Source organism: Sminthopsis crassicaudata, chromosome 2, assembly GCF_048593235.1.
Source record: "Sminthopsis crassicaudata isolate SCR6 chromosome 2, ASM4859323v1, whole genome shotgun sequence".
Taxonomy (NCBI): Eukaryota; Metazoa; Chordata; class Mammalia; order Dasyuromorphia; family Dasyuridae; genus Sminthopsis; species Sminthopsis crassicaudata.
In genome coordinates this window covers 496,346,143-496,359,819 of record NC_133618.1, presented here as the reverse complement: position 1 = coordinate 496,359,819, position 13,677 = coordinate 496,346,143, and the positions used below count along the sequence as shown (strand labels likewise).

At 39.2% G+C, this 13,677-nt stretch overlaps 1 protein-coding gene across 3 annotated transcripts in view; it reads left to right on the top strand.

The window, feature by feature from the left end:
* Positions 1-13,677, top strand: part of COL27A1 (collagen type XXVII alpha 1 chain) — a 234,859-nt gene that overhangs the window by 51,815 nt on the left and 169,367 nt on the right. The gene's annotated exons all lie outside the window — the stretch shown is intronic.

The window sequence follows — 13,677 nt, the reverse complement described above, 5'->3', positions numbered from 1 at the left end:
GCAGCCTCTCCTTATAATGGTAGTCGACTCTACATGTGACATCAATCCAGGTCCAAATGCCCAGATCAGACACTTATATAGCAGGAGTCTGGTTGGCAGAGCCACCAGAGGTGCCTTCTTTGCTTCCCATCTTCTGGTTCTTTGTGAGATCCGTGATCTCAAAGGCCCACTGACTCAGACACTGCTCTCCTGCTTCAGGCATCTGACATTTCCTACGGTCAGTCCCCATGGCCTTTCAGCACTTTGTACCATTGTTCACGTCTCATATTTCCTTGGCAGCCACTGGGTGTGTCTCTTATTTCTCTCCAGGAAGTTCTTAGCTGCTTGACTTTATCCTTTTTCCTAGAAGTCCCAAGTGGGTGAGCTGGGGTTCTCCTCATCAGTAACAGAAAAACTTATTAGGGCAAGCTCCTAACAAAACAACTATCAAGATCCCACCAGTAGCTGATGCCATTTGCATCCTTCCTTACAAATGCTACAACGGTGTATTCCCAAGATACTATTAGGAGTTATAAGAACTTGGCTTTAGATTTAAGTCCATCACTAACTTTTTGGGTGATCTCAGATGAGTCCAATTCCATCTCATCCATTTTTTATTTTTATTTTAAAAGACTAGTTCTTCCTTTCTTAATTGGGCTGGAAATATAGGGACTACTCATGGATCTGTTCCCACTGTGATCAGCATGCTTCCATGCTACCTTGGCCTGCTTTTTTTCTAACATGGGTAGAATCTCCCCTTTTTAAGCAACTGATGGTCTCCCTTCACCTGCTTTTGGGAATTTACCATATTTATGCCAAACTTAGTGAAGACATTCAATTAGCTTAGCCCACTTTAGCTCAGAACACCTAAGCTCAAGAGATCCACCAGCCTGAGGCTCCCTGACAGTAGATGTATTATATAACCTCAATTAAATTCAGTTTAGTAAGCATTTATTAAAAACAGCTACTTTAAGCCAAACACCATGCTAAGAACTGGGAATGAAAACAATCCCTTCCTCAAGGAGCTGACTTTCTCCTGGGAGTCAACAATATGTACACCGATGAGCAAATGTAAAAAACAAACAAACAAAACCAACAACAAAACAAATTTCAGCGTGGGTGGGGACATCAAAAAATTTAGATTCATTGGATGTCTGACCTGGAAAGAACCTTAGAACATAGCATTAAAAAAAAGTTTCAATGATGGCCTTTATTTTTTATACCTTGATCATTTCTGAATATTATTCACTCCACCATCATAGATCCCTCTTTTGTTAAACATTTAGGTAAAACCAACCTACATATGCTCTATATATGTCTGTAGTCAGTAATCTTTCTGTTATGTAGATGTTTTTCCTCATCTTCTCTCTGGAGTTATTGGTCACCAGGGGCAGCAAGGGATATGTAGCAGATAGGGCTGTTTCTGAAATTGGATCTGAATTCATATCCAACCTTAGATTCATAGTAGCTGTGTGGCTGTGGGAAAGTCATTTAAAATCTTTGCCTCAGTTTCCTCATCAGTAAAATGGGGATAATAATAGCATCTATCCTCCCAGGGTTGTGAGTCAAATGAGATGATTTTTATAAAGCACTTTGCAGACCTTAAATATCTATATAAATGCTAGTGATGATGATGATGATAGTGATGTATATTTTTATTTCAGCTATCAGTATTGTTCTCACCTACATCACTGTAGTTATTGTCTGTAATAATAGCACCTACTTTCTAGGGTTGTTCTGAGGATGAAGTTGGTTGATATAAAGTATGTAACACAGTACTGGCCCATAGTATGCTCTTTATAAATATTATTGTTGCTATTGTTGTTATTCTTATTATTTTGTTTTGGTTTTCTTGGCAACATTCACATAAAGTTCCAGTGCTTCTTTTTAATTTTTCATCTTTATTTCCTTAGGTGTAATAGTATCCATTACATCTGTGGATCACAATTTTTTGAGCCATTCCTTGGGAATCAATGAGTACCCACTCTTTTTCTTGTTTTCTGATAACTGCCACCAAAAGTACTGCCAAGGATATTTTGGCATATTTGGAGCCTTTCTGTTTTAACCTCCTTGGGCCATATGCCCAGTAGTACGGATCATGGATCAAAAGGATATGAACAGTTTAGTAACTTCAGATTAGCCTTTTGGGTCAAAGGATATAAAGAATTTAGAAACCCGTTCCCCAGATAATTCCAGATTAGAACATAGAATATTGTACTTGGGTAAAAGGATAGAAACAGCTTAATAACCCTTTCCCCAAATAATTCCAGATTAGAACATGGAATATTACTTGGAAGGGGCTAGAGAGATCATTTAGTTCAGGCCCCTCATTTTCAAAATGAGAAGACCGACTAAGAGATTGAAGTGATACAGTTCATCACAGAACCTCTTAGTGTCTGTTTCCTAGTTTGTAAGATAGGAATAATGATAACTTTCCCACCTACTTCATAATGAATTATGAGGAACATATAATATTACATATATGTGATAAATGTAATAATAAGGCAATAGGAGCTAAAGGTTTCAAGGAAGAGACTCTATAGGAGGTGGTGTTTGATCCGAGCTTTGGAGAAAACTGGGGAATTTAAAAAGCAGAGGTAAGGAGGAAATGTATTCCAGACATAGAAGCCACCCTATGCCTTTGCATAGAGATGGGAGATGGACTGTTATACATAATAATAGCAAGAAGACTAGTTTGGCTGGACCAAAAAGTCTGTGAAAAGGAAGAGTGTATAATAAGGATGAAAAGAAACATTGGAGCCAGATTGTGAAGGGCTTAAAAGACCTGTATCTAAGGTAATAGGGAGCCATATATACTGTTGAGAGGATCTCTGGTTACGTTACTTGGAACTGATAGCACTGATGTCTAAAACTGGAAAAATGGCATGATCATTTAGATTTTATGAACCATATGGATTTTCACTTAAAGTCACTGCAGAGAAGAGGAAATGCCATAACTGCATGGCCTTAAAATTTGAGTCTTGAAGCTGGAGTCATGTTTAACATTGATGGTGCCGTGAAAAGGATTTGGATCCTGGTCTTTTCCATGTAGCTGAGGCTTTTCATATATAGCATCCCAAACAATGGCCCTGGGGTGCAGGATGAACAGGTGTGCTCTTGGGATTTGCTCAAAAGCTGGACTTGGGGCAGTGGTTATCAAGTTTGTCAGATCCCTGGCCCACGGGGATGGAAGCATGAGACTATGCATCTGCTGAGCACAACAAGGATAACTTCCTCAGGCTGGAAGGGGAGATGGGGTGCTGCTTTGGATACAATACCAATGAGGTGATGTCTGGTTTTTCCTGAATGTCTTAAGTAAATGATTAATTCAGGCCAGAAACCCAAATATAAACCTAGTCATATTATAAATATAAATTCTACCAGAGAAACCTCTAGGGACCCTGCATAGACTGTCATTGATGCCCAGATCCCATGAGTTTGCTGTTACATTTCTGCCTTGGACCTCTGACTATTAATGGGACAGTCAAAACAATGCTGGCTCGAAAGGGGTACCTGTCACTTACTGGGAAATGACTGCCCTGTTGCCTGCCTTGTGATTTCCAGCCTTTAATTGCCAGACAATGTCTGAGGAAGATAGCGGCTCATCTCATTTTGGCCAGCATCCCCCTGTCATTTGGAGCTATTTGAAGATGGACACCGGCTGGTAAACAGCCCTGTTCTGATGACTTTCGGGAGACTGGTGATGTTCCTTCCTTTAGTAACAGAGCTGACACTGGGTTGTGGTGGCTCACAGCCCACCAGGAAATTCCTGTGATTTACACTTTCTTGTGCAATCAGATATAATAGTTATGTGCTACTTTTAATGGGAGGAAACTAGTTGAATGGATGGAGCACCAGATGGGGGAATCAGGAAATAGTGATTCAGGTCTTATCTCTGCCACTTTGCTTGTCTATGTGACTTTAGACGAGTCATTTCTCTTGGGTGTCAACTTCTTCCTCTGTAAAAGGGAATCATTGGACTAGATGGATAGCATCTAAAGTTAGGTGGGGAACAGAACTAGGAGAACACTGTACACAGTAATAGCAATACTGTATGATGAACTGTGAATGTCTTAGCTCTTCTCACCAACACAATCTCACAGGACTAATGATGAAGCATACTATCTGCCTCCAGAGAAAGAACTGAGATTGTTTGAATACAAACTGAAGTAGGCTATTTTTCACTTTTTTCTTTCATTTTTAAAAATTCAAGTCATCTTGTACAAAATGACTAATACGGAAATGTTTTGCATCATTGCATTTGTATTACCTATATGTGATTACTTACCATCTCAGAGAGAGGGGGAGGAGGGATAGAATTTAGAGCTAAAAATTTAAAGTAAAAATGTTTTAAAATTGAGAAAAGAAAGTTAGATGGAGGCAGATGTGGTAGCGTGGCTCACTGAAGAGGTCTGCCCAATTAAAAAAAAAAAGCTTGGACACATTGGCTGGGGGGCAAAAGCTTGAGGCTATCGCTTGTTACATTTTTAAAAAAGTGATTTCCTTTCTCATTCTGAGCCTTGTGACCTCAAACCAGCTTCCTTTCTGGGCCATGACTTGCCTATTGTATGGAAGAGGGTCCATGGCCACTAGTCCTACTAAGTGTTGGCAATGTTTGCTTCAGTTGACCACAGGGATTTCAGATGCAAACATAGCACTCAGCAGTCTGAGAAGTGAGTAGGTATAGAAGGAATGCTTGTAAAATAACCCAATGACTTGGATCTCACTAACTCTGTTCTGTTTGTAATTAAGCGTTCCAGTTTCCTGGGGTCGTATATGTGAGAATCATTGTGCACACGCCTGTGGGTGTTTAGAAAGGCTTGTTGAAGGCAAAAAGTTTCCTCTTATTATTACAAATGCATTCTGGGGAGTCTCAAGTCCCACAATCTCAAAATATTATAAATGGAAAAGATTGCTGCAATCATCTAGTCTGACCCCTCATTTTACAGCTGGGGAAACTGAGTCACAGAGAGAGAAGGTCACTCAGTATCTAATGGGCAGAAACTCAGGCTTCTGGCTCCCATTCCAATATTTTTTCCATTATAGGTTATTACAATGAGATCCTATATTCATCTGGAGTGTAATTTCTGGAAACTTCTGCCCTCACCACTTTTAAAATTAGTTATCATATCTGTCTTTCTTTTCCTTTGTTTTTCCTACTCTCACTAGAATCTAGATGTGTGTACTTACAAGCTAAACAATGGGCTCTAAAATGTGGGACCTGGATTGGGTTCTCTTTTGTACCTTAAAATCCTGAGATCAATGATTGATGGTGGATATTTGTATTTATTAAGTACCCATTCTGTTCGAGGTAGTGGTCTAGGCAGGATAACCCAATATGCCTAAACTAGGTCTGGAAAAGAACACTGGGTTTTGAATCAGAACACCTGGCTTCAGATTCCATTACTTTCAACCTGTCAAATAGTCATCTTGGTTAACTGGAGTCAAATCAACAAGAATTTATCAAGTACTTACTATGTGGCAGACATTCTTCAAGGGGCTCCTATCATCACTTAGATCAAATATAAAACCCTCTGACAGCATTCAAAGCCCTTCATAAGCTGGCCCATCCACTTCCTCCCACCCAACCACTCTATCTTCATATCTTATATCCCATTTTCTGCCTACCTTGTCACCTAGTAACACTAGTTTCCTTGCTGTTTTTTGATAGTATTTTTTTTCAAATTCCATCATTTATCATTTTTCTTTTTTTTTTTTTTGTCATATTAGTCAATCTGAGAGGTATATGTTGGTACCTCAGAGTTGTTTAATTTGCATTTCTCTAATCAAAGTGATTTAGAGTGCTTCTTCATATGCCTATAGATAGCTTTGATTTCTTCATCTGTAAATTGTCTGTTCATATCCTTTGACCATTTATCAATTGGGGAATGACTTGTATTCTTATACATTTGACTTGGTTCTCTATATATTTGAAAAATGAGGCCTTTATTAGGGGCACTTGCTATAAAGGTTGTTTCCCAGATTTTTACTTTTCTTCTAATCTTGGTTGCACTGATTTTGTTTGTGCAAATGCATCTCTTAGTTTTTAAACAGTTGTTTTGTTTTTCCAAGATGTTGACTCTTTTTATCATAGGTCTCTTGTGTCACTCTCATTTCTTTTTCCAAATTTTCTTCTATCTCTCTTATATGATATTTAAGATCCTTTTTGAGCTCTGGATTCCATGGGCTCTTTCTAGCCTTGAGACCACTTCCCATTTGGAGCAAGGGGGAAGTTCGCCCATAGGTATTTTGATACTGTTATCCTCTTCTGAGTTTGTGTCTTGAGTTTCCTTGTCACCATAATAACTTTCTATGGTCAGATTCTTTTTGTTGTTTTTTGCTCATCTTTTTTTGTCCTTTAAAAAAATCCAGCTCTGCTCCTGAGGTGGAAAGAGAGCTGTCTCACGTTTCCTGTGCCAGGGACTGGCTGCAGGCCCTGAATGTTTACCTGGTGCTGAACTGATGTTGCCCTGAAGCCCATGGGGGACCCTCATGTCTGATGCTGTGTGCTGAGGCTGGTGGAGTGTTTCCCTGGGAATACACTGAATCGTGGGATAATTTGGCCACTGATGGCTCCCTGTTTGCTGGGGCTCAAGCATGGTGGAGGCCTAGTCCTGGAGACTGCCTGTTTGCTTTGGCACCTGTAGGTTGGCAGCTAATTGTTTACCTGAGGCTATGCTGAAGCATCTGGAGTCTGACAGTTAAGGGTTGCCTGTTTGCCTTAGGAGTACATTGAAGCATGTGGTAGCTCTTGGAACTGGAATCTGCCCATTCCCCTGGCTATGCTGAGGCACAGGTCCTACTATTGGTGTCTCTTGCTGATTTGCTAAGGTGGGGCTTTCTGCTGGCTTGGTCTGATGCTTCCTGTCCTGAACTTTTTTTTCCATTTGCCTTAATGAGACAGACCTTTCTTGTTGATCTTCTAAGTTTCTTGGGCTAATAGATTGCTTCACCCTACCTTTTTGCTGGTTCTGCTGTTCCAGGATCTATTTTGGAGCACTATTTTATGGATTTTGGAGGTGAATATGGGAGAGTTATTTTGATTTCCTGCTCATTCCACCATCTTGGCTCCTGGAACTCCAGTCTTCTGTTATCATCTCCAGTTGACCCTATTTATGGCTCATTTGTACATAGTTGTTTGCATATCATCTCTCCCTTTTGGACAGGGATTGTAGTTTTACCTTTCTTTGTATCCCCAACTTAGCACTTACTAAATGTTTATTGGACCAACTGACTGACTTCTCCTTACTCTCCTCACCTGTAAAAATGAGGAGAGTTGGATGAGACACACCAAATGTTCTTTTAAGGTCCCTTTTTGTCTTATTTTCTGTGATCTTATTATAAACTTCCCCTCACTTCAAATAAGAAGCACACAGCTTCTCCATCAAAAGGGACGCTGAAGGTCGATTAGTCTAAGCTTCTATTCAGTATAGAATTTCTTCTAAACCATTCCTGACAGGTGGTCATCCAGCCTCTGAAAACTCCAATAAGGTCAGAAGGAAAGAAACAAGTATTCATTAAAGTGTCTACTATGTGTGCTAAACACTTTACAAATAATACCTTATTTGTTCTTCACAATAATGTTGGAAAGTAGGCTTTATTTTTATTTTTAAAATTTTATGTATTTTACACCTGAGGAAACTAAGTCAAAGAGAAGTTAAGTGAGTTATCAGGGTCACATAGCTAGTAAATATCTGAGGTTGAACTTGTGTAAACAAGTATTTGAGCTTGACTTTTCCTGACCATAAGCTCAGCATTCTATCCATTGTTATACCACCTAGCTAGCTGGGGCATACTATGTCACGGTTCAATCTCTCTCATTGTTTAGTTATTTTTAGTTGTGCCCATTTTTTTACCCCATTTGGGACTTGCTTGGCAAAGATTCTGGAATAGTTTGCCATTTCCTTCCCCAGCTCATTTTACAGATGAAGAAACTGAGGCAAACAGAGTTAAATTACTTGTCCAGGGTCACATAGCTAATAAGTGTCTGAGATAGGATTTGAACTAGGAAGATGAATCTTTTCGACTCTTGGCCTGGCATCTGGCTCTAATTGTTGGAGATTTCTCTTTTGCATTGTTCCAGATCAGTCTCTCCATGATATTTTTCCCTTGATCCTAATTTTGCCCTCTGGAGCTACATAGAACAAGTGTTCAAATATTAGGAAATAATGATCTCATCTTCTCTTTTTTTTCTTTTTTCTTTTCTGAGCTACATATCCCAGCTCAATTAGACTTTAAATCAGATGTTTTCCAAACCCTTCTCCATTGTGATCTCTCCCCTTGAATTGCTATAGATTTTCAATATCCATTGTAAGCAAAAAATGGTGCCCAGAGTTAGACATAATAGTCTAACTGTCTCCAGCACAGAGACATTTGCCTTGCATGATATAGACAATTAAGGCAATTTAAGATTGTGTTAGCTTATCATTTTCAGCAATATACAATTGTTATGATAAACTAAAACTTCAGAATCTTTTTATTTTTTATGCAAACTCATTATTAAATTAGGCTTTGCTCATTAGATGTAGATTGAGATGGTTTTTGAATCTCACGTGAGGATTTTTGAATTTTACCCTCCCTGTTACTCTGAAAAACTAGTAACCACCAGATGGAATGTTGGGATCCAGAGTGAGGGCAGAACTGATCTCTCTGTTTCGTGTTTCTTCCCACTCCATTCCATCCTATGCTTTTCTGCCAAGGTTATTTTCCTTGAATACACATCTGAGCATATCACTTCCCTTAAAGGCAATTAGGTGCTACAGTGGATAAAGTTCTAGACTTGAAGTCAGTGAGACTCAAGTTCAAATTTGATCTCATACACTTACTATATCTGTTACTATATCTTACTATATCTGTAGCTATGGGCAAGACACTTCAGCTCTTTCTGCCTCAGTTTTTTTAACTGCAAAATGGGGATAATAATGGTGTTTATCTCCTAGAGCTGTTATGATATAAATGAAATAATATTTATAAAGCACTGGATAGTACCTGATATGTAGGTGTTTAATAAATGATTGATTTCATCTCTAACCTTTATTCAACAAACTTCAGTGGCTCACTGTTGCCTTGAGGGCCAGACAGAAATTGATCTGTTTAAGCGTTTAAAGCCCTTCACAGCCTTCTCTCTGGGGCATTATTTCCCTTCCTATACTCTGCCATTCAGTGATACTGGCCTCTATTATTCACAAACATCATTCAATAATACTTCATCTCCTCTTGCCATACCTTTGCACTGACTGTCCCTCATGCCTGGAATTCCTTCTCCCATCAACTCTACCTTATTTGCTTGGAAGATGAAAATCCCAGGTAGCGTCTTCTTCATGAAATCTTTCTCTGATCTCCTGCACTGTGCATTGTTCTCCCTTGTGTTTAATCATCTTGGATTTATTTGCCTTTGTTATTTTTATATTTATATATGACCTTATTGTCTTTCCCATTCAAATGCAAGTTCCTTGTGAATAGCAATTATTTCACTTATTGTAATTGTAGCTTGAGTATCCAGCATGGTGCCTAGAGCACCATTTACTGTTGATCAGTTGTTCAGTCCTGTCTAATTTTTCCTGACCCCATTTTTCATGGCAAAGATACTGAAGCAGTTTGTCATTTCCTTCTCCAGCTCATTTTATAGGTGAGGAAACTGAGGTGAACAGGGTTAAATAATTTGTCTAGGATCACATAGATTAACTGTCCCTAGAATACTGTATGCACTTAATAATTGCTGATTGGCTGATTAATTGCTTCTGGTTGGAGGTAGCTTTGGACAATCAAAGGATCACAGATTGGAAAGGAGATTTTAGAAGTCATTAGGTCCAATTATGTCATTTTATAGATGGGAAAAGTAAGACCAAAGAAGTGAAGTTATTTACTCAAATGATAGATGATCAGGGTCAGGCTAAGGATTTAAACTCAGGTCTTAGGACTCCAAATTAAATATTCATTAAAATGTCCCTGTTTGCATTTCTGTTGGAATGACATTGTTCTTAGGGAGGAGTCATTTCTATGAAACTTAACTTTCTTGTCCAAAAACACCAGAGTAAACTGCTTTTAGTTGGTTTCCAAGACTAAAAGGGATGTATATAGGTCACCAGAATGAGCTGTTCAATGAGGCAATGAGATCTCAATCACTCACAGTCACAAAGCCAACTATTCAACAAAAGACTGGATGAGATTGCTGAAAATCCTGTAAGGAGAATAATTGGGTGAAAAATTAGACTAAATAATCTGGTGCCAAGAAGCATTTGTAGAGTGGAAGAGAATACTACCCTGGGATGAAGAGGGAGGAGGAGCAGAGAACCTGGTTCATATCCCATTTCTCCCCTTTCATTATTTGGTAAAGATGTTTTCTGTTCTAGACCTCAGTTTCCTTATCTGTAAAATGATTCAAACAGTCTTTTCCAACTTGAAATCTAATAATGATTAGTATTTAGATAACACTTTTAGACTTACAGAGCACTTTATTGGAAGGTTTTTTGTTTGTTTGTTTGTTTTGATTTGGGGTTGTTGTTGTTGTTTTTTTTTTTTTTTTTTTTTTTTTGGTAAAGCAGCTGGGGTTAAGTGACTTGCCCAGGGTCACACAGCTAGAAAGTGTTAAGTGTCTGAGGCCAGATTTGAACGCAGGTCCTCCTGACTTCAGGGATTGTGATGTATCCACTGCCCCATCTAACTGCCCCATTTGCTCTTTATAAAAAGTAGCTCATTTTAATCTCACAGCAATCTTGGGGGGATAAATAGTTCTATTTTTATCCCCATTTTACAGATGAGGAAACTGAAGTGGGCAAGGGTTAAGTGACTTTCCCAGATTCACACAGCCAGTAAGTATCTGGTCTTTTGAATGCAAGCCCAAGAATTTTATCCACTATGATACCTAGCTGCCTAGCAAATCTATGATTCTAATGTCTTGAAGTTCCTTTGAATTCTAAAATCCTATAATTTTCCCATGCTATTCTTCCCTGAAGCAAGTGGGATGCTCTTTCTAGGTTCTTTCTATATTGAAGTTTGCTGATTCTAATTGCTCCTTTTTAAAAAAAATCATATTTTTACCTGTTTCTTACTGAATGCATGGATTCTTGACTTATCTAAGAGCCAAAAAGATTCTTAGAACCTTAAAATAATAGGGCCAGAAAGGAACTTTGAAAGCCTACTCTTGATCCCCTTCATTTTAGAGAGGAGAAGCTAGAGAGGGGGCTGAACTGCTCAGGGCCACACATTGAGTTTGTGGCAGGAACCTTGGCCTCCCAACTCACGGTGCATTGCTCTTTCCACTATTAATGATAATAATAACTCATTTATATAGTGTGCTAAGATTTACAAAGCAATCTCCTTACTATAACTCTGTGAGGTTATTAGGTATTATTATTTCCATTTCAGGCTGCTTCTTTGGAGTTTTATTTGGAAAGTGAATATAGGCTGTGGCTTGGATCCCACGGCTGTCCTCAAAGCAGTGGCATTCGAGTATCTGGTTGTCCGGGACATTGGTGACAGGTTGGGTGGGCGTCACTGCAGGACACAGGGACTCTGAATCCAAGCACGCCTGGTGCCAGAGAGAACAGGATGCTGCTGCCTCCTCCTTCTCCATCTTCTCCACCAGGCAACACCCCATCCCTTAGGTCACTGCTTTCTGCTTTCCTCCAGACAGAATGTCTCATTCAGGCCAGAGGGATGAAGGGAACTTATTGACTTGGGCCAAGCTATGAAGAGCCATGTTTTTTTCAGGGAGCTCTATTTGGAGGTGTTCGGAAAATTGAAGCTGGCAAGAAGGTTCTCCAACTGTGGCAGGTCCTGGTTCTTGTCACCACCTCCTGCATAGACGAAGAGAACCAAGCATAAGTCTTCTTTGCTGTGAGATTCATGAGACAGGACATGGATGGAGGAAGGGAAGATGGGAGGCCCTAGAAGGTGGGATTGAAGAAAGAGATAGCCTGAGGGGTTGGCCAAGAACTTTGAGTTCAAAATCCTCAATTTGGACTTCTATCTGATCTTCCATCATTTCTTCACAGGAACTCTCAGTTGCGGCCAAATTAATTTCTTCAGTGTCCCTCAAACTCAAAGCCATTGCTTAGTTCATTCCTTGTTGTAACACCCTACCTTTCTTCTTTCTACTTTTCCAAATCTTATATTTTCATCAATATTCAAATCAATTCTCTTCTATGTGAATCAGAAAGATTCAGGCTATCAGAAAATAAGATTCAGTAGGAAAGTAGAAAGGGCCTTTGAAGAGTCCAAGTCGATGGTACAGCTTCCTTGCATTAGAGCTCATATACTTTGTTCCCAAGAGGGTCTTTTACTTATTATTTGATGAAGATGCATCCACTGACCTGACGTTTGTGTGTAAAAGATCCAGAGGATTTTGGAATGTCATATTTATGATACTGTTTCATGGCATCTGCAGCTGTAGCCAAAGCTAGCAAAGCTCATTGAGAGCAGAAGAGAAAAGAGAAATCAAAGACAGAGTCAAGAGTCAGAATATCCCAATGGGCAGAAATGACTAAATCTAATGAAATGAGATTTAATAGAGATAATACTTGAGTTCAAACAACTAACCATACAAGTACAGATAGGGGAGATATGGCCAGACTGGGTCTTTAATGGATTGCATCCTCATTATGATCCAAAAATGTACCATGACAGTGACACCCTCCCCTCATCTCAATATTCATGATATCATTTTAGACTACACTGAGATACCCAGAATTCTGGATGAGGGAAGTGATTCTCATGGAGTAACTTTATTTGGGTTAGACCACATTGAGAATATTCTGTACATTTCTGGCTTCACATTTTAGGAAGAACACTGAGAAGCTTGAGACCCTGCTACATGAGAATCAGTTATAAGAATTATGGTATGTTTAACATTAAGGAAAAAAAAGTGGTCATTAGATTATAGATTTAGAGCTGATAGAGGCCCAACCCTCTTAGTTTCTGATGAGAAAACTGAGGCAGAGAGGGATAAATAACTCATCAGAATCACATGGTAAGCATTTGAGAGAAAATTTGAACTCAGGTTTTCCCATTTCCAAGTTTATTACTCTATTCCTTGTACTTCCTTGATGCTTATATGGAATATGGTTTAAGCCTTCCAGTTTTTGAAGGATACTAAGTAGAAAAGGGACCAGATCTATTCAGTTTGGCCTCAGAGGGCAGAATGAGAAGATACAGATGGGGGTTGAAGAGAGCCACATTTAGGTTCTCTGCAAAGTAATTTCCTAATAATTAGGGCTCTGCAGTAGAGTATCCCAACTTGGGAGGCAGTGAAACCTGGATGACTGCTTCAGAAGTGTCAATTAGATTCCTTTTCAGCTAGGGCGTACACTAGCTTGCCACTTGGGATACTCCCAATTTTGATTCTTTGATGAGACTCTTTTTGAATAGAGTCCCACATGAAGAATGTGGATACCTGCATTCCACATCAGGTTCTGTTGTTGAGTAGGACCTCATGTAAATCTATAAAGTTCTCCTGGCTGCAATTTTATAAAGTTGAGAGACTGTCTCTTTCAAGAAAATGGAGGAGATAGTGGTGGGTTACAACTTTTGGAGAGGAGAGTGGCCACAAACTCTAAAATCTTGTACAAAGATTTAAAGCACTTTACAACTAGAAATTACTTAAGATTCTCAAGACCCAGAAAACTATCCAAAGGGAAGATCTTTGGCTACACTGGTATCATATTTTATTTCTGGTAAAGTCATGACATCCTGGCATAG